Below are 26352 nucleotides of genomic sequence, written 5' to 3'. Positions count from 1 at the left end.
TGGGCTAAGAAAGCCATATATTCTTTTCTAGATATGATCGAGCTTGAGTACATGACATAAGACTAAGCTTTTTCGAATGAGTCTCGCCATAATTACGAATACTTTGACCGTCGGCGAGAGGAATACGAATGAACTTATCGTAACATACTATTTCAGCATGGTTTTGGGATAGCCAGTCCATTCCTACTATGATGTCGAAGCTACCAAGTTCCATAGGAACTAAATTGACAGAAAATTTATGACCGCAAAAATCGAAAGTGCAATCTTGGATGACTGCATTGAGTGAAACGTATTTTCCATCGGCGACTTCTACGGTAAAGTACTCATCAAGAATCATGCGAGATGTGTGAAGTATGGGCTCAAATTCCAAAGACACAAAACTTTTATCGGCACCTGAATCAAAAAGTACTAACGCGTAGCAGTCATTTATGAGAAACGTACCATTTACGACCTTGTTATCGGTCTTTGCTTGGGTTGCGGTAATGACAAAGGCTCGGCCTTTGGGAGATGGAACCTGCATTGTTGGATTTGCCTGGGCTTGGGTGTTGATGATATTGACTAGCCTAGGACACACGTTTCTGAAATGGGTGGGGTCACCACAGTTGAAGCATGTTCCAGTTGGATATCGGGTTTGTGTTTGCTGATTTGAGGGTAGATAGAGTGGTCGCTGAGTTTTTGGTGCACGACATGTGTCCGCCAAGTGGCCATAGCGACCACAATTCGTATAGAGGCGACACGGGCTGGTGGTCATATGGTGATAGTTACAGTGGTTACAGAGGGGGTGAGGTCCGGTATACGGCTTTTTATTCGGTTGGGCTTGTGGGGTGACTTGGGTGATAGGAGTACCAGGGGTAATAACAACATGGTTGTGGTGATGACTTTTCCGCTTCTTTTTGTCATGTCGGTGGGAGGACTCGGACTTGACAATTAGGGGGGTCTCAGGGGTCGGCTTTTCAGTTGACATCTTTGAACCCTTGCGTGGGAGGACACCATCGTTCATATTGTCCTCGTTGAGTTGACCTGCTATTTCAATGGCGGATTCTAGGGTAGATGGCCTGCTGCTGGTTACCGAATCACGGATCTGGCGTGGTAACCCTTTGATGTAGCGACGTATTGCAGTTTTCATAGGTTGAACCATGTGAGGTAGGAGTCTCGAGAGATCATGGAATCTATTGGTGTAGGTCGCGTTGTCGCCTCCCACCTGTTTCAGATTCCATAATTCATCCTCGAGAGTTTGCAATTCGCTGTCAGGGCAGAACTTCTCCATCATGCGTTCCTTTAGTTTTGACAAGGTCATTCCCAAGGCAACAACCTCTCCCTTTGCCCGTTTTTCTAGGTTCCACCATGTGAGAGCATGACCTTGGAGGCACCCTGTAGCATGACGGACCATCAGGTCCTCAGGACACTCGCTATGGATGAAAGTACTCTCCATTTCTTCAATCCATGTGAGGAGTGCGGTGGCACCATCGATGCCTTTGAAGTAAGGCGGATTGCAGTTACGAAAGTGCTTGAACGAGCAACGAGGAGTGGTTGCTGGATCTTGTGGCTGAAGAGAATGAAGTTGGGTTGCAATTGTTGGGATGACGTTTGCTACCTCCTTGGCGATAAGGGCAGCTAGCCTTCGGTTGTTGCGAGCAGCGTATGGGGGTCGTAATGCCATCTACGAGAAACACGCATATGGACTTGTGAGTTATTTGTAAATTGATTATGGAAATAAATTTTTTAGACATTGTTGGGTAAAATAATTGTAAAACACTTGTTGGGCCATGGTTAGGAGTGTTGGGCACCTTTTGGGCTTTCCATGGTTACTAAATCTTAAACATGTAGCACTTGCATGGGCCCCCACAAAACTAAGTTTTCACATGTCTTTCCCACTTCTAGGCCCATTAGGGAACTTAATAGTCCAATGAGTTGGCCATTTTGGAGTGTATCCTTTCGGATACGTTTGATAAGGTCGGGTATTTTGATGGCTCAAAAGTAATGTGAATGACGCGCTTTGGCCTATAGGTTTGGGAACTCTCGCCTTTGGTCCCCAGATAAGCAAACTGGTCCCTCGGTTGATTGGGATGTATACGAATGCTTGCCTAGTCAGGACACCGGCACCTCCCCCTTCCAGTTACTACGCGTCCATTACTATGATCCTACCCAACTAGAGTGGATGACTTTGAATTTCCTATGAGCTTTAAGGAATATATATGTATATACATTTTTTTTTAAAACCACTTGAATATGTGTGTGATTTTCAGAGAAAGAGGAGAATATTCACCAGTGTATGCACATATATAAGTGTCAGGAGTAATACGTATGCACTCAAGGGAGCAATTAACACACAAATGTGTTCCTAGGATTTTCTAAGTGTGAATTGCATGCAGTTGTGTGTGCATTTTATAAACTAGCATACGGGAGGACCCTAGAGGCTATAGACTAGGTCAAGGCAATTAACCTAATTCCCTATAGTCAAGGGCTCTGATACCAATCTGTCACACCCCGATCCTTGTCGAAATCGATCAAGGCGTGATATATTGTTCAAAGTCTCATGACAACTATGTTATAATATGATTAGATTCAATTAAGTACTAAGTACGCAAACAAGATCCACAACATACAAATACAAATCCAAATACGAACAACATTTATTACATCAAATTTAAATAGTCTTGTGGATTTCTAAGGCACAGCCTATTTTTCATCAACTTCATTCTTCAAGTCTGCATCATGGGTAAAAACAGGTCAACTACGAGAGTTGGTGAGTAATCTAATTTTAGTAGAGAAAATTGTGAAGTTGAAACATTTATAATTTGAAATTTGTTTTCTTTTGAAGTCGGCAAACAATTGTATTTGAGATAACGGTTTATAAATCAAAAATTGATTAACAAATGATAACAACAACAATAAGTCCTCACCCTATATATATACATATGTATATATATATATATATATATATATATATATATATATATAAATATATATATAGGATGGAGCATCTAATCATCAAACACACTCAACCACGTGCGATCAATCACCTTAGCGTCCCAAGGCGGGGTGGTCAACCCAATAGCGCTATTATTGTCCATAACGTACCTCAAGAATACGGGCATAGTCATGGAGATTAGACTAAAAATGGTAATGCACTACAAGTACATGAAGCGTAAACAAACAATAGTTATACAACTAATGACTCACGTATAAATGTCCCAACAATGTCTCAATTGTGATAAAACAATAAAATGAAGTTGGAACGTATTAGAACCACATGATACACCCCAAAAGTATTGAAAATTATAAAATATGGGGTAGATTACTCACATTAGTCCCAAAACGAAATGCGTGTGTCGTACGATAGACGGTTCGGGTCAAAATGGCGTAGAACCTAATATAATTAATAGTTTTGGTTTAGGAACTGCTAAACGAGAATGGAGTATTAATTCAAATAATTAGACACATATTCTTATATTAGATGAATTAACAATAACTCATTTTGATTAGAATATTAAGGTATTCATTTGTTAAATGAAATTTTAAATTAAATTAATTACTTTGCATAATTAATTTATATTTTCAATTTAGGCCAGATTTTAATAATTTCTTATTAAAATAATAACTTGCACAATTATAATTATTTACAGATTTTAACAATTATTTATATGAAATAATCATTAAAATGCATTTTTTACCTGCTTAAATACTTAGGAAAATGGTTTTAAATAGTAAACAGTATTGAAAAAGTATGAAATTATTAGGAAATCATTATTTCGTATAATATTAATTACTGTAAAAATTTTATATTTTTCTGAACTGTTTTAGTATTTATTTAATACTTTAATGATTAAACAACAACAAAATACGGGAAAAATAATAAATGATTCCCAAAAATTCTGTAAAATTAACCATAGTTTTATAACATGATATAGAGCCCAATGTATAAGTTTCGGATATTTGTGACTATGGGAAGTATTTTTTTATATATTTCATTATTAATTAATCAATAAAACCATAAATAATAGTAAACGGTAATATAAATGCATGAAACTTCATAAATTATGTTTAATCAATATATGGGTCATCCCAGAATTTTCTCAGAATTTATTGAATGCAAAAAGTATTTTATGTGAATTATTACCCTACTTTATTGCAATAATTATAGTAATTCAATAAAAATAAGTTATTTTCTGAAAATTTCCAGAACTTCTTATTTTATTGATGGGATTCTGAGAAAAATCAGGTTTATGCATAAAATTAGTTTTAGATAGTTTGGTGGATTTAATTTGTTTCTTGTATGAATTTGAAACTTTTAACAACATACATTGTTGAATGCTTCAAGAGGGTTGAAGATTGGAGTATAATAGGTTGTTCTTGGCTAGAATATGAGTATTTCTTGGATGAATTTCGAGATTGAGAGTGAGAGAAAGAATAGAGAAGGTTTAAGTGGTGAAGAGAATAATGTGTTGGGAGAAAAAGGAAAGGAAAATGGATGGGAGGTGTGAGTGGGAGACCATGGGAATAATCTTTTTGCTTTTGGTGGTCTTCATAATTTCCCACTAACACAAGCATCTTTTACATAATTAATATAAGAGTTTTATGAAATTTAATGTAAAGTTTATAAAAATAGAGTTTTATAAAAGATAGGTTATTATTTGATTATAACAATCTACTTTGATTTGAAGTTTAATTATAGCATTCAAGTTTGATTCTTTTAATTTAATTAGAGCATTATACTTTGATTTGATTTTAATATGGTATCATAATTTAATCGGATTATAGTTATAACGTTGTACTTATACTATGTTGCTATTAACGTCAATTTATATCGTAGTGTATGGGTTTTGATCCTATTAGCGTCAAGTAATCTTGAGTAGGGTTTATTAAATTTCCAATGTTGTTTAGCACTGTAAAGGCTAAGGAAAATCAAACACACAAATTTTCCAAATGATGTTTTCTCATTAAAGTAGCGAATTGTACAGTTATTACATAACGTAAACCTTAACATACAAGGGTTAACGGAGTTGACCGGTTTGACTTGTTGACTTAGTTTGACTTTGCCTTGACCGAAATTTGACGGTTGTCACAAGATGTGCTTTATCTTCTATATCATAAAGTTAAGTTGCAGTCTAATATTTAAAATTAACCACCAATTCATTTAGTATTGTACAAGAGAATAAAATTGTAACGACCCAAATTCTACAAAGAAATTTTTCATTTTTAATTAGTCAACCATATTTCATAAAACATAAAAATCCCAATAATAGTTTTCAAAACCACCATCATTACAACATTATTATTTTCAAACATCAGAGTGTCCCCCAACCCATATCGGAGAAGAGAGATATAGTACACGACGCATCATCACACCTTGCCTTTGCCCTTGGGCTCCGATGTACCTGAAACAAATCCACAAACGGTAAGCTGAAAGCTTAGCGACTCCCCCAGAGCATACCCCACACAAACCACATATCACATTAGCTTTAAATCTATCTCTACCACATATCACACGTTAATAGCTATGAAGTTATCTTTACCGTCTACCACAAGGACTATCTCTACCATTAGCCACAAGGCTATCTCTACCACTAGCCACAAGGCTATCTCTGCCATCAACCATAAAGGTTGTCTCTACCATTAGCCCTAAAGGGCTATCTCTACCGCATACCATGCATACACACATATCACACCTCTACAAAGCAAGTAATCCGAATAATGTAAAATGGGCTGGCCTTGGTGCCTTAGACCCATTGGTATGGTGAGAAGACTCACCTCACAACGCTGAAACGACAACTGAATTCAGATATGTTCTGATGCTCATCCCAAACTACCTATAACCAATAACTAAATTAACACAGTCCCTAAGGCCCCTCTGAGTCAAACCTGGTCAAAGTCTAGGTCTATGGTCAAGGTCAACTGTCCATATTGGCCTTGACTCGACGACTACAATCAGTCACTCGCTGGGTCCCTGCTTAACTCATTGACACACCGAGTCACCAATGGGATTCATCGAGTTCCTTGATGTTCACGGCCGTAAACCACCAATCGAACACCCTTTATCGTAAACCCTTCGAGGTGAACCTTGGCCGTGAACCTTGGCCGTGAACCCTTGGCCGTAAACCTTGGCCGTGAACCTTGGCCGTGGACCCTTGGCCGTGACCCTTGGCCGTGAACCTTGGCCGTAAACCCGTTCCAGTGGGACTCAGGTCCCAAACTTTAGATCTATCCTCTACTAGCGCAGATAACACGTAAAGTTGCAAACTTTACGTGCATGCAAGGCCTCTCATGGCCATAATACTCAAAAGAATTTCTTAAACTGAAAATGACAGATTGATATCTCAAAAGAATGCCCAACACGGAATAGACGCTTGATCTAGTGTTTTCCTCTTGGTACTTCCTCTTCAAGCTTGGAATTCTCCCCAAAATCCCAAAGATGGCCCCCAAATGCACTCATTTCACACCTTTGAGAGTTTGCGGCCGTAAACGGTCTTTACCGTGATAAGGGAGGCCACAAGGGTTTATAATTATGTTTATATAGGGGGAAAACCCCAAAATTAGGGTCTTCTTTCAACCGCTCGGACTCGCCGAGTCGACCCTCCGACTCAGCGAGTCGGTGCCATCCGCGTTTCATGGTTTCACAATTCTACTCAACGAGTTGGGCTCCCAACTCGCCGAGTTCATGCATAAATCCTTCCCAATTCATATCAGGTGTTACAAGTCTCCCCCACTTGAGCTAGACTTCGTCCTCGAAGTCGTCCAAAATGAATAGTTCTGGATAGTGCTCTCGCATCTCCTCTTCCGGCTCCCAAGTCCATTCGGAGCCTCTCCGATGTTGCCATTGCACTTTTACCAGTCTTACTTCCTTATTACGAAGAACCTTCGTCTTCTTATCCAAGATGGCAACGGGCTTCTAGATGTAGTTCAAGCTCTCATCCACCTAGATATCACCCAACAAGACAACCGCATCCTCGTCTGTGACACACTTCCGAAGTTGCGACACATGGAGTGTGTTGTGAATCTTGCTAAGCTCCTATGGCAAATCCAAGCGATATGCCACTTTGCCCACCCGGGCTGTGATCCTCAACGGGCCAATATACCGAGGCCCCATCTTGCCCCTCTTCCGAAACCTGATGATTCCTTTCCGGGGTGACACCTTCAGCAACAATAAATCCCCCACCTGAAACTCGAGGTCTGATCGCCGTCGGTCAACATAGCTCTTCTGACGGCTCTGCGCGACCCACAACCAGTCGCACACCTGCTGAATCAACCCAGTAGTCTTGAGCACTACTTCAGTGCCTCCTATGACCCGGTGTCCATCCTCATCCCAACAAACCGGGGTTTGGCACCTTCGACCATATAGCATCTCGAATGGAGCTCGGTCGATACTGGCGTGATAACTGTTATTGTACAAAAACTCTGCCAGTGGGAGGTACATATCCCAACTCTCTCCAAAATCCAACACCCAGGCCCGTACCATATCCTCCAGTTTCTGGATCGTTCTCTCACACTAACCGTTGTTCTGGGCGTGGTATGTCATTATAGAATGTAGCTGAGTGCCCAGCTCCTCGTGGAATTTCTTCCAAAACCTAGATGAAAACCGAACATCGCGGTTAGAAACTACCGATACGGGCACCCCGTGTCTAGCCACCACCTCAAGCATGTAAATATCTGCCAACTTCTCTGTGGATATACTTTTGGATATAGGAACGAAATGGGCACTCTTCGTCAGTCTATCCATAATCACCCATATGGCATCCACAATCACCGTCCTTGTAAAATTCGCAAGGAAGTCCATCGTGATATCCTCCCATTTCCACATGGGATTGGGTAGTGGCTGGACCTTACCATGAGGCCGTTAATGCTCTGCCTTGACCTTCCAGCAAGTCAAGCACCACTCTACAAACCAAGCAATTTCACGCTTCATGCATGGCCATCAATAACTCAGCCTCAAGTACCTATACATTTTCGTAGCTTCTGGATGTATAGAGAACTTGGAATTATGCGCTTCCTCTAATATCTTTTGTCTCACTCCCCCGGTCACCAGTACCCACACCCGGCCACACTGCGTCAAGAGACCTCGACTATCCTTAACAAACAGAGGATAGTTTCCTCGAATCCTCTCTACCTTCCAATTCTCTTTCTTCACTCCCTCAACCTATGCCTCTTTGATCATCTCCAATAGTGGAGAGATCACTGTCATCCTAAAACACACACTCCCAATCGGGGAACCTGCCGTCTTACGGCTCAAGGCATCGGCCACTACGTTGGCCATCCCGAGGTGGTATAGAATCTCGCAATCATAGTCTTTTAACATGTCCAACCACCTTCTTTGCCGCATGTTGAGGTTCTGTTGGTCTATCAAATACTTCAGACTCTTGTGGTCGGTTTAAATGGTACACCACACTCCATACAAGTAATGCCTCCAAATCTTGAGGGAAAACACCACTGCCCCCAATTCCAGAACGTGAGTAGGGTAATTCACCTCATGTGGCTTTAAATGTCCTGAGGCGTACGCTATCGCGTGCCCTCTTTGCATCTGTACTGCACCTAAACCTTTGATCGATGCATCACAGTACACCACCAGATCGTCTAACCCCTCAGGTAATATAAGGATCGGAGATTCACACAATCTTTGTCTCAATGTCTCAAAAGCCAACTGCTGATCCGTACCCCACCGAAACGTCACATTCTTCTTGGTTAGTCGTGTCAATGGCACAACAATCTTGAAGAATTCCTGAATAAATCTCCGATAATAACCCGCTAAACCAAAGAAGCTACGAATCTCTGATGCATTCTTCGGTACTTCCCACCGCATCACAACCTCAACCTTGGCGGGATCAACCGAAATACCTTATGGGTTGATGATATGCCCCAAGAATTGTACCTCTCGCAGCCATAGTTCACACTTTGAGAACTTGACATACAACTTATCCACCCTGAGGGTCTCCAACACATCCCTTAAGTTCTATTCGTGCTACTACCTGGTCTTAGAATAGACCAGGATATCATCAATGAAAACGATCACCGACCGATCCAACATCGGTCTACACACCCTATTCATAAGGTCCATGAACGCTGTTGGGGCATTGGTGAGCCCAAACGGCATCACTACAAACTCCTAATGCCCATACCGAGTCCTGAAAGCCATCTTTGGTATATCCTCATCTGGAATCCTCATATGATGGTATCCCGACCGAAGATCAATCTTGGAAAACCGAGACGCACCCGACAGTTGATCGAACAAATCATCGATCCTTGGCAACGGATAACGGTTCTTCCCTGTTAGCTTGTTTAGTTCCCTATAATCGATACACGTCCTGTGGGATCCATCCTTCTTTTTCACGAAAACGATTGGTGCTCCCCACGGGGAACTGCTCGGACGAATGAACCCTCGGTCTAACAGCTCCTGAAGCTGTGTAGATAATTCTTGCATCTCGGGTGGTGCCAACCGATATGGTACCTTTGCTATCGGAGCGGCACCCGGCACCAAATCGATGCGAAACTCCACCTGCCTCTCCTGAGGCACCCCTGGTAACTCTTTGGGGAAAACATCCCGAAAGTCCAGAACGACTAGCACACTGCCTACATCCTTCGTGATCTCTACCCTTGTATCTGAGATATATGCCAGAAATCCCGAACAACCCTACTGCAGGAACCTCCTAGCCCTCGCAGCCGAACAGAGGGTCGGCCCCTGCGATGCCCTATAACCATGTATCACCAGTTCTACCCCACTTGGGGTTCGAACCCTCACCAACTGATGCTCACAGTCAATCATGGCCCCGTTGGCCCCTAACCAATCCATTCTGATAATCACTTTCTGCCCTCGCAACGGTATCGGGACTAGGTCGACATGAAATCTCTCGCCAAGCACATTCAGGACACAGTCCCGATACAGCCTCGCAACACTAATGGTGTGGTCATCTGCAATCTCCACCTCGAGCGGGGAATCTAAAGTTGTCGACGCATCCCGAAACTTCTTGCTAAGCGCAAGAGATACAAGCAATCGGGTAGCACCCGAATCAAATAAGACATGAGCAGACATAGCATTGACCAAAAAGGTCTCTATACAAGCATATAGTACACATAAGAGAAACATATCCATAGAGTAGAGAAGCATAAATACGTACCAGCCACAACGTCTGGTGTTGCTCATGCCTCCTCGGTAGTTAGCTGAAATGTCCGACTCTTTACTGCCGGAGCATCTGCCTTAACAGGGCGGCCATCGGTAATCCTTTTTGTGGCAGGCGCAGGCGCCGCCACTGCTCCTCCTCCTCCCTGCAACTTCGGACAGTTGACACGCTTATGGCCGATCTGATTGCAGTGAAAACAGATTAATCCCTTCGCGGGACAGTCCCTGCTCATATGGCACTGCTGGCCACATGCATAACATCTCGAGCCTGCAATACGACAAGCTCCATTGTGTACCTGGCTACACTTGGCACATCGGCCCCGACCCTTGCTGGGAGCGTCTGATGTCTTAGGCTTCTTAGCCTGTCCTACTGCTTCCTGAGCCTGCTCAGGCTTCCGGTTCGTACGGGATTCTAGCTCCATTTCCCGTTCCCGGTCCTTGTCCACCATTTCATTCAGAGTCTTGCACCCCGTGAAGCTCACAAACTCCCGGATATCATCCCTCAACATGGAATGATATCGGGTCCGTCTCATCTCCTCATCCATAGCATACTAAGGGATCAACAAAGCTTGTTCCCAAAACATGGCGGTGATCTCCACCACAGTCTTGATGGTCTGCTGCAAATCATGAAACTCTCGCACTAGTCGTTGCACCTTAATGGGTGGTGCAAACTCCAAATCAAATCGCCGAACAAACTCATCCTACGTCATCTCAGCCACCCTAGCTTGTCCTACCTGTCTAGTAACCTCGCCCCACCAATCCCGAGCTCTGTCTCTTAGCATACAAGAAGCAAACCCAACCTTTGCCACATCCGGGCATGAACTCGTGCGCTGGGCGTTTTCGATATCCGCCACCCAGCGTCGGCTGACAATGGGGTCCCTGACCCCGAAAAACTCCGGCACCAATCTGGCCTGAAGCAATCTCAGCCCTGAATGATCTGAGTTTCTCCTCCATGATCTCTATAATGCCCTTATTCACCGTCCCAAAGATGAATGGGGTAGCATCAAGGATTCCCTTTGTAACCTCGGCTGCAATGATATCGCACAGTCTCTCATTAATAGGCTCGGTACCGCTGCCTGATCCAGACCCAGACCCTGATCCCGATCCTGATCCTGATCAACCTGTCCCGAATCATGTCATCACCATGCTGAACTGAAATGTAATAAGTCAGGACATCTATAAAGGGGATCTTCCCACATCGGTCCTCCATAGAGTGATCAGATCTAGCATTGCCTCGGCCACAGGTCCTGCGCTTTCAGTAGTACGGGCCCAATACTAACTTCCACGCCTACCTGTGCCTTTCCCCAAATCTCTACCTAATAGATCCAATTAGTCCCAAAACAAATCATATACTACAAACCACCGCACACCCCAAATCCTAGACTGTTCTAAGATTTTCTCTACTCACATCAAACAGACCAATCATTACAGGTTGTCTCTATGCATGCAAATTATACACAGAAAGAGGATCAAATAGACTTTCGAATAAAAGATTCTACCCTAGGACCACAACCAGACAAGGAACAGGAAATAAGGCCAAATCGATCATTCTAAGGTTATAAGCTCCTAACCGTATATAATTTTAGAAGCATACACATAGAAAATTCCATACGATCGTCCAAGTTCAAATATTATAATAGCATGGCTAGCATATTGGGGAACTACTTACTTGGATCGGCTGATCACGCGTGTTGCACTCTCATCTTTTCCTTCTTTCAAAAGCTTTTTTATGTCATTTTTGAAAACCAATTTACCATTTCCTTAGTTTGAGTCCCAACACACCTGAGAGTATGCCTGAATCCCTCAAACCAAGGCTCTTATACCAACTTGTAATGACCCAAATTTTACAAAGAAATTTTTCATTTTTAATTAGTCAACCATATTTCATAAAACATAAAAATCCCAATAATTGTTTTCAAAACCACCATCATTACAACATTATTATTTTCGAACATCATAGTGTCCCCCAACCCATATCGGAAAAGAGAGATATAGTGCACGCCGCATCATCACACCTTGCCTTTGCCATTGGGCTCCAATGTACCTGAAACAAATCCACAAACGGTAAGCTGAAAGCTTAGTGAGTCCCCCAGATCATACCCCACACAAACCACATATCACATTAGCTATAATGCTATCTCTACCACATATCACACGTTAATAGCTATGAAGCTATCCCTACCATCTACCACAAGGACTATCTCTACCATTAGCCACGAGGCTATCTCTACCACTAGCCACAAGGCTATCTCTACCATCAACCATAAAGGCTGTCTCTACCATTAGCCCTAAAGGGCTATCTCTACCGCATACCATGCATATACACATATCACACCTCTACAAAGCAAGTAATCCAACTAACGTAAAATGGGTCAAGCTTGGTGCCTTAGACCCACTGGTATGGTGAGAAGACTCACCTCACAAAGCTGAAACGGAAACTAAATTCAGATATGTCCTGCTGCTCTTCCCAAACTGCCTATAACCAATAAGTAAATTAACTCAATCCCTAAGGCCCCTCTAAGTCAACCCTGGTCAAAGTCTAGGTCTATGGTCACGGTCAAAAGTCCATATTGGCCTTGACTCGACGAGTACAATCAGTCACTCGTCGGGTCCCTGCTTAACTCATCAACTCACCGAGTCACCAAAGGGACTCGTCGAGTTCCTTGATGTTCAGGGTCGTAAATGACCAACCGAACACCCTTTACCGTAAACCCTTTCCCGTAAACCTTGGTTGTGAACCTTGGCCGTAAACCTTGGTCGTGGACCCTTGGCCATGACCCTTGGCCATGGACCCTTGGCCGTGAACATTGGCCGTGAACCTTGGTCGTGGACCCTTGGCAATGAACCTTGCCCGTAAACCCGTTCCAGTGGGACTCAGGGTCCAAAACTTTAGATCTATCCTCTACTAGCGCAGATAACACGTAAAGTTGCAAACTTTACATGCATGCGAGGCCTCTCATGGCCATAATACTCAAAAGAATTTATTAAACCGAAAATAACAGATTGATACCTCAAACGAATGCCCAACACGAAATAGATGCTTCATCTAGTGTTTTCCTCTTGGTACTTCCTCTTCAAGATTGGAATTCTCCCCAAAATCCCAAAGATGGCCCCCAAATGCACTCACTTCACACCTTCCAGAGTTTGCGGCCGTAAACGGTCTTTACCGTGATAAGGGACGCCACAAGGGTTTATAATGATGTTTATATAGGGGCAAATCTCAAAATTAGGGTCTTCTTTCAACCGCTCGGACTCACCGAGTCGACCCTCCGACTCGCCAAGTCGGTCCCGTCCGCGTTTCATGGTTTCACAATTCTACTCGACGAGTTGAGCTCCTAACTCGCCGAGTTCATGCATAAATCCTTCCTAATTCAGATCAGGTGTTACAAAAATAATACATAATGAAATGAATAAAACAATAAGAGAATGAAACAAAAGAGTTAGTCAACCAAAGAAGTTTTCTAAAGACGAGACTTGTGCATCTTTTTCAGAAATGAAATAAAGAACCGATTTAGCAGATCTATTGAATTGAAGGTCCATAAATGAGTTTCCTTTTCTGAGATATCTTCCCTTTAATAATTTCTATAAAATAATACATTGGCGAGATCAGATGCATCAACATAAAACACAATTCACAACAAATAAGGAGAGAAGATGCCTTTAATCGTTGAAGTATTGTAGGTAGATTCCAAGCTTCATGTTCACCAAGAAAAAGGGAAGAACAAGAGAAGTATTTGTAACCAACAAGTTAATATGATTCAATCTTTGTAACCATCGAGTTATAAGAGTCACCAAGAAAAACTCGAAGCTTCCATACATTATGATCCATGATAGAAGATATGAGAAGCACTGTCTTGCTGAAGAGGTCTTTGGATCTGTGATTAGAGTTCGTGTAGTAGTGAGGGCGTCTATGAAAATTAGATGTGTCACGTTACCTAGCTTCACTGCATCCCTTTGCAACCGAGATAGGATGTAAGAGAATGAAGAGATCTATATCCAAAAAAAATTGAGACGCAGTTCTCCTTTTTCTTGACTCATCACCAGGATGCTTCGTGTCATTAAGCATGACCATCCCCTTTAAGAAGAGAGCAAGTGGTGGTGAAGAAAAGATACAGAGCCAATTCCAGCAAGCTCTATTGAGAATATGTTGCACCAAAGGAACGACATGTTGATCCTTTCATAAAGGATAAATCAATGATGTTTAGTGTCAAGTTGAAAGCGGAAGATTCTGAGACAGAGAGCATGAAGTAGAAGAACACACATAGGCAATATTAGTAGTATAATTTACAATGTATACTCCTTTGGTAATTTGAAAATTAGAAGAATTTTTTAGAGAAAAAGAATTCAAAACAAAATAAAAATTTAGAAGCTTATGTTCAAAAGTTCAAGATAGTAAGAGGCAATGTATAGGAAACATAAAGCAGTATTGTCAGCAAAAATAAAATCAAAGCATGTAAATGTTATTTTTCTGAGTGCAGTGAGCACAATTTTGTTTCTTGAATCAATGACCTTTCCTTCATCGCAGTTGAAAATCAATTTGTAGCCAGCATCACACAGTTGACTAATTGAAATAATATTATTTTGAAGGCCCTTGACATAGAACACATCTTTTAGCTCGATTGATCTGGACCTTATTTTACCCACGCCCTTTACTGCTCATTTACTGTTCTCCCCAAAAGTAACAATTGGACAATCTTTCTCTATAAATTTGGTTAAGAGTAACTGGTTAAGTGTATAGATCATCCACTGTCTAGGTACCAATTATGCTCAGGACCCTGACGAGTGGAAGAGACATTCCATCGTTTTATCTTTGACTCTTTGACAACTTCAAGAGTATCAATGTCAAAACTATTGAAACTACTATCAGGGGCATCATTAAGAAGATCCGAAAGGCCTTTAACATTTAGTAATTTCCGTCAGATGTCTCCTCTTCTTTAACCCATTCCTCAGACTCCTAATAAAAACTTTTGGTTGAGAGATGTTCTGCTTCTTCATGTGGGCTAGCAGCTTCTTGTACAAGAATTTATAGCTTTCAGGGCATTGAGATTCAATCTTTTCTTTACAATCCTTGGAAAAATGGCAAGGCTTCCACAATTAAAACAATTACTTGAATTCCTTTTCTATGAGTTGTGCTTTCTCGTTGAACTATTTCACTTGGGTTGAACTCTGTTGGCTTAATTAGATCTGCTTTCTTCATAGAGTTTAACAATGAGTGCAATGTTGGCAACCATTTCATTAGGTATTTCATCATTACTTACTTCACTCTGACCAGAATCATCAGAGTTGCTGATGAGATTGGATGCTTCTTTTCTGGAGACCAGGGCTACAAATTTTTCTTAGTTAGAGTCCTTCATGATGTCTTTAGGAAGAGCTTTATTTTCTTCATAATTGCGTAGATATCCAAACAAGGAGTTCAAATCCACGAGGTTTATTTTCTCACTGTTCTTAAGAACATCAACGTGATGTTCTCAGCTTTTCCCAAGAGAATAAAAGAACTTTAAAACCAACTGAGAGGAATTCTTTACAATCCCCAACATGTGCATATCATTCACTAAAAAGTTAAACCAATTAAATACTTGAGTTAGAGACAAACCTTGATGAGCAAAGAAATGCTCATATCTCTGATTGAGATTGACTTCCATAATTCCTTCATAAGCCACAGTCAGCGTTTCCATCATCTCTTGAGCATACTTCAATTCTGAACCAGATGATACACATGATAAGGAAGAGAGTTTCATATGGCTGCCCTTGCTTTAACGTCATGACTAATTAGTCTTTTGTCATCATCGACATAGCTAGTTTTTGGCTTTTGTTTCAAGGTACCAACATGAGCATTGTTAAGCATAGGTTCAAACATGGGAACGTGTGGACCTTTGTCTATGAACTTAAGCGTATTAAATTCCATGGTCTCAAGAACAACCATAGCCTTTGATTTCCACATTGCAAAGTTAGGTTCATCAAAAGGAGGGATCTTTTTTAGGCAGACAAATTGGGATAATGAGAGGAATACATGACAAATTGTATGTATCGAAAACCCCCTCTGATACCAATTGAAGGTTTGTATCGATCGGATACACTCACATATAAACAATAAAGAACAACCAAAGTACAAAGAATAAGATGATCACAAAGATATTTTCATGAGGAAAGAGGGTTCTCACAAAGAGAACATGTCACAAAGATGACACCAAGCTCTATTTGGGTTTAACCCTAATAGTACAATATATAAAATTAATAAAAATGAAGATCCCATTATTTTGGGGATGTAACTAATCTATGTAAAGGACTGATCCTAATCACTAAGCTTATGCATCAGATATCTATTATATATATAAAATGACTAACTACCTCATATACATATGATCACTAAGATCATTGGGTTTACGCTGGCATTGACTGAAGTGATGCTGGCATTAGCGCTGGTGGTCAACGTGTAGTGTGTTTGACTCATCGGATCATAAGGTGCGACCTTACAAAGATAAACCCTAATTTGAATATTAAAATATTTAAATTTTATCTTATTCAATTTGTTTATGCTAATCAGCTATATGAAGCTTTTAGAACCTTTCTGAAACCTTATAGAAACCATCCAGGAGGGTTCTAGAATTGCTTCCATTTCGTAACTTTAAGTCCCTAAATCGCTTGGATGTATCAATCTGATCCACTTGATGGTGCGAAATCCCAATCAAGTGGATGATGCAAGATAAAATAGAGAAGAAGAAGAAGAAGAAGAAGAAGAAGAAGAAGAGGAAGAACAAGATGAATCTTCAATGCACTCAATGATATTCAATAATGATCCATGTACATAAGATTCATACACACACAAGTGCTCTCTACTTTCTCTCTCTAGAACACCAAGATATATCAATTGCAACCCCTTGAACGTTTTCTACTCCTTTGACACACACATAACACACCCCTAATGACTATATATATATATATATATATATATATATATATATATATATATGGACCGAAAACCCAATCCCAAAACTCAAAGGCCTGACCGAAATCACATGTGATTTCGGTCCAAACTACAATTAAACCCAATACTTTTTTCGTCCCTAGACCGAAAACTACAAATGTCTAGAAAAGCAAAGTATAAACCATAAATTTCGTCCCCCTGGGTTTGTAGCTTGCTTTTCTTTTCAATCATCACTTTGTGCTTGGCTCCAGCTTTTATCTTCAATTTCTTCAGAACTTCAAGATGAACATATGAATCTTATATGTGAATGACTTCATCTTGAACAGTTGGACTTTTCTTCAAAAATTTGACTTTGAACGCACGTTGGGTGTGGAGGCTTCTTGTAAGGATTCTCGAAAATCATCACTTTCAGCTTGAGAATCTTCAGAGAGAATAACAGAGAGACCGATTCTTCTGGATCACTTCAGCAGGTTCATAGATAGTAGCAAATTGATTGAGGAGTCTTCAATGCAATCTGTCACATAATCTTCAAATACAGCTTCACCTTGCTTCTGGGATTGAAATATTGTGTTGAAAAATAATCTTCATTTCTTGTTCCTTCAAATGAGAATTCTTTAACGATCATCGTTGCGCCTTGACAAGTAACCATTTACTAGAAAGTCCATGTGGATCACAGAATCATAAAGACCCTTCTCAACACAGTTATTCAAGGATATAACCTTGGCTAAGAAAGTTCCAATACAGTCTCCTTGAGTCTCTTCTTCCTTTGAGTTCTCTAATTTTTTAATTCGCTGTTCAAGACAAAGAAAATTTTAAGATAAAAACAAAAATAAAAGAAAACTTAGCACACAATAGAAATCACTAAGAAGTAAAAACCAAAAAATAAAATACACTCAAAAGTAAAACAAAAATATTTTTGGATTTTTTATTTTTCTGAAAAAGAAAAAAAACAGAAAAAAACATATTTTTGGATTTTTTAATTTTCTGATTTTTGTATGATTTTTTAATTTTTTTTAATTCTTCCCCTAAATTTGTGCATAGAGAAAAACTATGAACAAATTTAACAAAAACAAAGACTTCTGGGATCAAATTTGTCAAGCAATTCAATATCGTTTATCAGCACACACCTGCATGTTTAGATATGGTCAATCACCGGTATTGTGGTCCACTTAAACACAAAGGATAATGACAAATTGGACAGATTATAAGAGACAAGGCATTGCACCAATATTCCTAAATGGAACATTTAGCTGACGACGAACAAGGATATTGTTGTCCACTTAAATTCAGCAGCGAGATCTACGGACAACCTTTTAAATGGTTAAATTTTAGATGTACTAGAACGTGTTCCCCACGTCTTGACATACCTCGACAATCAAGAACTTCCAAAGAACTCCTTACTTTAGGTGAGTATTCAATCATTAAGAGAGAAGATAGATATAGAAGTGCATATGTTGTAACCCAGGTCGGATGTCTTCCAATCACACAGAGGGAAAAACATATGACTAACATAGATAGAGGTTTAGAGAGATAGTAGCGTGAATATGTTGTGGTCTAGGTCGGATCTCTTCCAATCACGCAGAGGAGACAACATATGGCTAATAGATAGAAAGAATTGCATAGATAAGGAGATGCATATAAATAGAGTTGCATATGATGCATTCCAGATCATATATGTTCCAATCGCTCAAAGGAGGCAACATGTGACTGACAGATAGAAATCAAGAAAATAATTTCCTACAGACCTACTTTATCAGAACCCCCTAGTCGCCCTATGAGTACTGGAATTAAGGACATAAGTCCGTACATCAAGGAAATGTTGAGCCACACTTCTAGATACATAAGATTTTAATGTATCTAGCAGGCTCCCTTGTTTATCTCACTGCTCAATCTATCCGAGCGTCGTATGGTCAGTCCAAACGAAACTATCTAAGTCCAGATGAGTTAACACAGTCAAGTCCTTTCATTGTCAGATGTCTCTAGTCGTTTTAAATCCTTCGTGCCTACCAGCACATTGAGCACAGAGTCTAAACAATTCAGCTTCAGTACCTTACACTTGTTTAAACTGCCCATTATCACTTATTCTTGACATCACTTCCCAAATAATACCTACAAACGAAAAACTATAAGAACATATTTTTGTATTTTTTTTATTTTATAATTTTTTTTTTGTATTTTGATTTCTCCCTCTTAATTTGGGCTTAGGGAAGAAATAAAATAAATGCGTAAATTTAAAAATTCTCATCAAAACGAAACATTTTAAGAGAAACTTAGGAGTATCGGGAAGAAAATTCAAACCGTAACTCACCAATGGAAGTTGCAACCAGATGATCTGAGAACAACACACATATTTCAATCTCGGAACAGATCCAAAAATTATTCACATCGTTAAGTACAAACCCCATTTGTGATCCTCTTCTTTCTTCCTTTCTTTCCTGCAAAGGACACATACCCTCACGAAAAGTTCTGAGTGTTGTACAGTTGAGAGATGACTCCTATCATGTGTGTGGAACAGCCACTATCAACAAACCGAATTCTGATGATATGCCTCCATACATGCTCCAGCATAGAGTATGGGATTAGCTGGTCTTTGGAACCCAATCCATTTTAAAACTGGGTTGACCTTTGTCATCTACGGAAGGTACTCTCTCCCAATAAATATCCTGTTTGTCACACACAGAAGATGAAGAAATGTTAGAATCACTACGTTATTTGGGAGTATGAACCTTCGGTACCCATCTGTAGTTGGGTTTAACCCATTTCTTGTTTAATCGGATGGATGCCTTAGCAGTTGATTTTGAACTTGCAGTCGATCGCAGAGATGACTTTGACCTAACCGATCATGGTTTAACAAAACCATCTCTTGAATCTGGCTTCTTGGATGACATTCCCTTATTTACCTTGAGATTTTGATTCTTGCCCTTCTTGGCATTCCAGTCACCATTGTTTGAACAATGCCTCGAAGAGTTTCTTTTGAAAGATCTCCCTTTTGGCGCATTCTGCCAACCTTGTGCATAGTAGGGAACATATGAACGGTTTGGAAAATTTCTGGCAATGTGTCCAGGTGTTCCACAGTGAAAAAAAGTATGTTTCTTCACGTAGGCGTTGTTTCTGCCTGCCCCTGGTGGCGTGTACTTTCCTTGTCTCTGATTGTTCCCACATGCACACATACAGCAAGCCGTCTGTTTCGCTTGTTTTGGTGGCCTGTATTTTCTAATTGCAGGTTTATTAGAAGAAAAAGATTTAGAGTTCAAGGAGACATTGGTTTAACAATCAATAAAATCAACAGAACTAGAATTGTTTATGTTCTCCTTGTCCTCATCTTCCACTACTTTACCTGCACATGAAGTAGAAGCATCAATATCCTTCATCTTAATATTTTTAGTTGGCCCAGATTGTTCAGTCTTAACTGAAGCTGGTACAGGGGGAGGGCCATACTAAGCAGATATATCTACCTAATTAGTATCAAGGGGTGAGGTATAGTTGTCATTGAAGGGAGGAGGAACACTATGATACCCTAGACCCTTATTCTGATTATCTTTGAATTTTAATTGCTTCTCAATCATAGGTGCAACTACCTCACTTGGCACGTCAAATTTCTTAAAGTTGAATTCAGCATCTTAATATTTAGCATTCAATGCATCAAGTTCGGCAGTTAAGCTAGCAAGCTGTCTCTTAACATAGTCATAATTCTCACATTTGTTGCCATATCCTTCTTGAAGTTTTCTAAAGTCCTTAGTCTTTTCCTCTAGTTTTCTTTTAAGGGGTTTTGGCCCTTCCTAAGAGTATAGCCTTCATAACTGAGGTCCTCATTGTCTCTACCTAATATGTCAGTTTGATCACGAAGAAGTTTAGTCGTAGCTTCACAAGACTGAGAACATGAAGTTTCATTACCCTTGGTGATTGAGCAACTCATTGTTTACCGAAAATACCCTTTGACTTGAAACCTTGAAAGTCAAACTTGAAAGTCAAACTTGAAAAGTCAAACTTGAAAGTTTGTTGGGTCAAAAATATGGTTTATACATTTCTTTTCTAAGCATTTATTATTTTTAGTCTTGGGCCGAAAATAATATATAGTTTAATTATAGTTTAGACCGAAAACCCATGTGTTTTTGGTCTAGCATTGGGTTTGGGCCATGGGTTTGTGGTCCATATATATAGATGTAAGGGTGAGGAGTCAACAGGAGAATTCAATCATTGTTTGGTCAAAAATATGGTTTATACTTTGCTTTTCTAAGCATTTATCATTTTCAGTTGGTATCAGAACTTGGATTGTATCAATCATTTTGGCAAGATCTTGAGCGTTTTTGCACTTTTTCTTGAAGGATTTTGCGTTTTGGAAAGTTTTTGACAAAATATTGGGGGTTTGTCTTCGTGTTTTTTATAAAAACAACTTTTTGATCGAGTTTTGGAGCTAAAAATGTGAAAAATCGTGTTTTTGTTCGAGATTTTGCGAGGGCGAGGGTCTGGTCTGAGGTGTTTACGGTCGAAATCTCGTTTGCGGCTAGGGTTTTACGCTCGTTTACGGCTAGGGTTTCACGTTTTCGGTCAGACCTCGGCGGCGACCGTAATCAGGAATTAGGGTTCCTCAGATTTTCGGCCAAGCAGGCATTCGGCCCACGGAGTTTTCGGTCTGGAGACGCGTGTTTGGTCAGGCGGGTTTGCGGTAGAGTGGGTCTGATTTCGGTGGCGCGTCTCGTTCTCGGTCGGAAACGGTTCTCGGCCGAGATCGGTCTTTGGTGCGAGGCTCCAGCACGTGTTCGGCCAGTGCTCGTTTGTAGTCCTCGTGCGTGTGTTCCTCGTTCTCGGTTGCAGCGAATATTCAAAAATTCCTGTGAGTGCAAGGATCCGAACTTGGGTCTCCCATGCACACAACCCGCCACCTTACCACTTGATCTAGCAAGCCACATATTAAACATTTTCCCTGATTAAATCATATAGCTTCGTAGTTTCGACCTTAATTTCTGAATTTTGACAAATTTAGCCCAAAAATCAATTTTTCAAATTTTAAAATTTCATTTTCAATCCAAAATTTTGGTTTTTAATTTTTGACTATCATTTTTTATTTTTGACGTTAAAAATTTGACTTTGACTTTCAAGTTTGACCTTTGACTTTATTGTTGTAGTAGGAACGTATGCGCGATTTGGACAATTTCTGGCAATATCTCCAAGTGTTCCATAGTGAAAACATGTCTTTTTCTTCACGTAGGAATTGTTTCTTCCTGCCCCTGGTGGCGTGCCCTTGCCTTGTCTCTGATTGTTCCCACAAGCACACTTGCAACAGGCACTCTGTTTAGCTTGAATTAGTGGCCTGTATTTACCAACAACAGGTTTGTCAGAAGTAATTGAGTTAGAAGCAACAGATTCAGAGTTCAAGGAGACATTGGTTTGATAGTCAGTAGAATTAACAGAACTATAGTTAATTATGTTCTCATTATTCTCTTCTTCGACTACTTTACATGCACAGGAAGTAGAAACATTAGAATCTTTCATGCCAACACCCTCAGTTGGCCCAGATTGTTCAGTCATAACTGAAGCTTGAACAGGGATTTGGCCACACTGAGTAGGTGTCTCTTCCTTGTTGGTCTCAAGGGGTGTGGTATAGTTGTCATTTAAAGGAGGTGGAACATTATGATACTCTAGAACCTTGGTTTGATTATCCTTAAACTTCAATTATTTTTCAATCATGGACTCAACTACCACAATTGACACATCAAATTTCTTAAATGTGAATTCAGCATCATTATATTTAGCTTTCATGCATCAAGTTCAGTAGTTAATTCGGCAAGTTGTCTCTTAACATATGTATAATTTTCACATTTGTTGTTGTATTCCTCTTGAAGGGTTCTAATGTCATTTGTTCTTGCCTCTAGTTGTGCTTTTAGGTGTTTTTGACCTTTCCTAAGTGTATATCCTTCATATTTAAGGTCCTCATTTTCCCTTTTTAGCAAATCAATTTGTTCGCGAAGAAATTTAATCGTAGTTTCACAAGATTGAGAACATGAAACTTCATTGACCGGGATATTTGCGGAACTCATTGTTTGCCAAAAATGCCCTTTGACTTGAAACTTCGAAAGTCAACCTTAAAAGTCAAATGTTAAAAAGTCAAACTTAAAAGTCAAACTTGAAAAGTCAAACCAAAAAGCTAAAAGTAAAATTTTGAAGGTTAAACGAGAAAGTAAAAGTTTAAAGTCAAAGGTCAAACTTGAATATCAAAGTCCAATTTTTAAGGTCAAAAGTCAAAAATGATAGTCAAAAATTCAAAACCAAAATTTTGGGTTGAAAATGAAATTTTAAATTTTGAAAAATTGATTTTTGGGCTAAATTTGTCAAAATTCCAAAATTAAGGTCGAAACAGCGAAGTTATATGATTTAATTAGGGAAGATGTTTAACATGTGGCTTGTTAGACCAAGTGGTAAGGTGGCGGGTTGTGTGTGCTGGAGACCCAAGTTCGAATCCTTGCACTCCCAGGAATTTTTGAATATTCGCTGCAACCAAGAATGAGGAACGCACGCACGAGGACTGCAAACGAGCATTGGCCGAACACGTGCTGCTGGCCGCAAACGGACCAAACACATGCGCAAATGAGAACTGTCCGAACCGAAAACCTCGCTGGGCCGTGAACTTACGAGACCTCGGACCGTAAACTCGCACGCTCCTCCTGACCGCTAACGCGATTTCTGTCGTAAACTGTTGAACCGCAAATCGTTTCCGGCCACAAACCCCTCGCAGATTACGAACAAAAACAACGTTTTTTCATCTTTTTAGCTCCAATACTCGACCAAAAAGTCGTTTTTATGAAAAACATGAAGAACAAAACCCCAATATTTTGTCAAAAACTATCCAAAAACGCAAAATCCTTCAAGAAAAAGTGCAAAAACGCTCCAGATCTTACCAAAATGATTGATACAATCCAAGCTCTGATACCAACTGTAAGTCCCAAATTTTGCTTGATGTGTCAATCAGATCCACTTGATGGTGCGGAATCCCAATCAAGTGGATGATGAAAAATGGTGATTGGAACGCGCAAAAGGCCAAGAATCCAACTCCCAAGGTCAAGATCCAAATCCCAAATACAAGAAGGAAATTTCGGCCACGAAGCCAAGCTCAAGAGAGGCTCCAGTGAAACCAAGATCAGTTAGATCAAAGTCATCTCGAAGATCGGCTTCAAGTTCAAAATCAAGTGTTGAGGCACCCATCTGATCGTACAAGAAATGGGTTAAACCCAACTACAGATGGGTACCAAAGGTTCAATCTCCCAAATCGTCTAATGATTCTAACATTTCTTCATCTTCTGTTTGTGATAAGCAAGATATGTCATGGGAGAGAGTGTCTTGCAAGGATGACAAAGGTTGACCCAGTTTCAAAATGGACTGGGTTGCAAAGATCAATTGATCATGCTCTGTGCTGGAGCAGCTATGGAGGCATATCATTAGACTTTGGTTTGTTGATAGCGGTTGTTCCTAGCACATGATAGCAAACATCTCTCAACTATATAACACTCAGAACTTTAAGTGAGAGTATGTGTCCTCTGCGGGAAAGGAAAGAAAGGAAGAAATGAGAGGATCACACATGGGGTTTGTGCTTAACGATGTGAAGAATTTCGGATATGTTTTGAGATCGAAATATGTGTGTTGTTCTCAGTCCTTCTGGATGCAAATTCAATCAGTGACTTACGGTTTGAGTTTTCTTCTCGATACTCCTGAGTTTTCTCTTACATTGATTCGTTTCAAAGATAATCTTTTATTTTGTTATAGTCTTTCATTAGTAGGTATTGTTTGGAAAGTTATATGAAGTCTAGTGCTAAAGGGCAATCTGATATTCGTGTAATGCACTAATGCCGAATTGTTTAGACTCTGTGTTCAATGTGCTGGTAGGTACGTAGGGTTCAAAAGGACTAGACTTAGATTGACAATGAAAGGACTAGACAATATGAACTTAGATAATTTCATTTGTACTGACCATACGACGCTCGGGTAGATTGAGCAGTGAGATAAACATGGGAACCTGCGAGATACACTAAAATTTAATTATCTAGAATTGTGGCTCAAAATTTCCTTGATGTATGGACTCATATCCTTAATTCCGGTGTTGATATGGCGACTGGGGGTTCTGATAAAGTAGGTCTGTAGGAAATTATTTTCTTGCTTTCTATCTGTTAGTCATATGTTGCTTCCTCTGTGTGATTGGAAGAGATCCGACCTGGAATGCAACATATGCAACTCTATTTCTATGCATCTCCTTATCTATGCAATTCTTTCTATCTGTTAATAATATGTTGCCTCCTCTGCGTGATTGGAAGAGATCCAACCTGGAACACAACATATGCATCATTCTACTTCTCAATCCCTCTATATTAGTTAGCCATATGTTGTCCCCTCTGTGTGATTGGAAGAGATCCGACCTGGGTCACAATATATGCACCTATCTCTAAATCTGACTTCCCTTTTAATGATTACCTACTCACCTAAAGTAAATTGTTCTTTCGAAGTTCTTGATTACCGGGGTATATCACGAAATCGGGAACACATTCTAGTACATCTAAAATTGAGCCATTTTATATGTTGTCTGTAGATCTCACTGCTTAATTTAAATGGACAACAATATCCTTGGTCGTCGTCAGCTAAATGTCTATTTAGGTATATAGGTACAACTGTCTTGTCACTTATAACCTGTCCAATTTGTCAACATCCTTTGTGTTTAAGTGGACCACAATATCGGTGATTGACCAGTTATAAACATGCAGGTGTGTGCAGATAAACAATATTGAATTGTTTGACAACTTTGATCCCATATTAGTTTTGGAATTTAGTTATTATTTTTATTTTGGTTAAATTTGTTCATAGTTTTCCTCTATGCACAAATTTAGGGGGAGAATTAAAATTAAAAAATCAAACAAAAATCAGAAAATTCAAAAATCAAACAAAAATCAGAAAATTAAAAAATCAAACAAAAATCAGAAAATTCAAAAATCCCAAAATATTTTTGTTTCTGTTTTTATTTCTTTTCCAGAAAATATGAAAAATCCAAAAATATTGTGTGCTAAGTTTTCTTTTAGTTTTGTTTTTATCTCAAACTTTTTTTGTATTGAAAAGTGAATTCAGATGTAGATGAGACTGATGGAGACTGTATCGAGATTTTCTGAGCTAAAACTTCATCCGTGATTGTCGAAGAATTCTCATTCGAAGGAACAAGAAATGAAGATTATTCTTTAAACATTCAATCTTTCAACCCCAGAAGCAAGGTGAAGCTGCACTTGAAGATTATGTGACAGATTGCATTCAAGCCTCCTCAATCAATTTGTTGCTACATATCTAC

Source organism: Lactuca virosa, chromosome 4 (assembly GCF_052849685.1).
Source record: "Lactuca virosa cultivar CGN04683 chromosome 4, Lactuca_virosa_CGN04683_v6, whole genome shotgun sequence".
In the NCBI taxonomy this organism is placed as follows: Eukaryota; Viridiplantae; Streptophyta; class Magnoliopsida; order Asterales; family Asteraceae; genus Lactuca; species Lactuca virosa.
This window is presented reverse-complemented; position numbering follows the sequence as displayed.